Raw genomic sequence first — 1,951 nt, 5'->3', positions numbered from 1 at the left:
ATTGTTTCTGTGGGATGAAGTCTCCGCCCATCGCGCCCTTTCCGGGCCCAACCTTAACCCCCCACGTGTGCAAGGAAAGGATTCATCACAGGACGCTGAAATCACAAATGTATCCGGCTGTGATCAGAAAAAAGGGGTGGAGAGTGAACTGTAAAGGCCTGACGCCGGCAACGGCATCCGATTGGTTGCTGCGGGGAAGTACGCGATGGCTTTAAGTGTTTCCTCACACACGTTACATATATGTCCAGAAGCTCCATTGTGCGACACTGAAAACTGACACATGAAACATTGTATCACGCTACACACAGCAGGACTTGTAGGGGAGCCCAGCTGCGGGACGCCATTGTTATCACATGACTTTGGGGACATCACATGACTGGATCTGCGGACCTGGCGGGACATGTGACGGGAATATTATCAGTTTTGGGGACGGATTTTAGGATCGGACTCTCTGGGTCAGGCTGGCGTGTTCCATTGTGGGCACTGCTGAAAAGATGGATGGAGGTCAGTTCTGTGTCTGCGTCATGCTGCCCCAGAGAGAGACAAACTCACTGTACTTATCAATGGATCCGTTCAATCATTCCCAGCCCTCAGCTCATTACTGGATCCGTTCAATCACTATCAGCCCTCAGCTCATTACTGGATCCGTTCAATCACTATCAGCCCTCAGCTCATTACTGGATCCGTTCAATCACTATCAGCCCTCAGCTCATTACTGGATCCGTTCAATCACTATCAGCCCTCAGCTCATTACTGGATCCGTTCAATCACTATCAGCCCTCAGCTCATTACTGGATCCGTTCAATCACTTCCAGCCCTCAGCTCATTACTGGATCCGTTCAATCATTCCCAGCCCTCAGCTCATTACTGGATCCGTTCAATCACTATCAGCCCTCAGCTCATTACTGGATCCGTTCAATCACTACCAGCCCTCAGCTCATTACTGGATCCGTTCAATCACTATCAGCCCTCAGCTCATTACTGGATCCGTTCAATCATTCCCAGCCCTCAGCTCATTACTGGATCCGTTCAATCATTCCCAGCCCTCAGCTCATTACTGGATCCGTTCAATCACTATCAGCCCTCAGCTCATTACTGGATCCGTTCAATCATTCTCAGCCCTCAGCTCATTACTGGATCCGTTCAATCACTATCAGCCCTCAGCTCATTACTGGATCCGTTCAATCACTACCAGCCCTCAGCTCATTACTGGATCCGTTCAATCACTCTCAGCCCTCAGCTCATTACTGGATCCGTTCAATCACTTCCAGCCCTCAGCTCATTACTGGATCCGTTCAATCACCTCCAGCCCTCAGCTCATTACTGGATCCGTTCAATGATTCCCAGCCCTCAGCCCATTAATAGATCCGTTCAATTTCCAGCCCTCAACTCATTACTGGATCCGTTCAAGGACTTCCAGCCCTCAGCTCATTACCTTCATCTGGGGGCTGTGGAAGTTTTGAAGCTCTTATCTTACAACCAGCCAATGGAGAGACAGACGGGTTGGTATGGGAGGTTTTACTGATCCGGAGTCCATTCAGTGAACACTTTGAAAGTATGGCTGAGCTCAGGTGCGAATTGGGTTTGGTCTGAACCTGAGACCCTCTGAACCTGGAAGACACATGGAGCCACCTGCCCTATCAGCTCGAGGCCGGAGCATTCACCGAAGCTGCACATAGGCAAAGGGGCGGGATGCTTGTGCTGACATCATTGACTTTATACGACCATATAAGGTCACTGTCCATATATAGCCATATAAGGTCAATGACATCACAGCATCCCGCTCCTCTGCTTACCTGCAGCCCCAGAAGGAGCTTCCTCCCGGGTTCAGAGGAGCTCAGGTTTTCCCCGAACCCAGTCCAAATCTGAGCTCATCCCTACTTGAGGCCTCTTCAGAGAAGCCCCACCACGGTCATACATGTACAGGACTGGCATTATCCCTGGGCCCATG

The sequence above is a fragment of the Nanorana parkeri genome, unplaced genomic scaffold, assembly GCF_000935625.1.
Source record: "Nanorana parkeri isolate BGI_ZX_2015 unplaced genomic scaffold, ASM93562v1 scaffold4081, whole genome shotgun sequence".
Lineage (NCBI taxonomy): Eukaryota > Metazoa > Chordata > Amphibia > Anura > Dicroglossidae > Nanorana > Nanorana parkeri.
Note: the sequence above shows the minus strand (reverse complement) of the source record.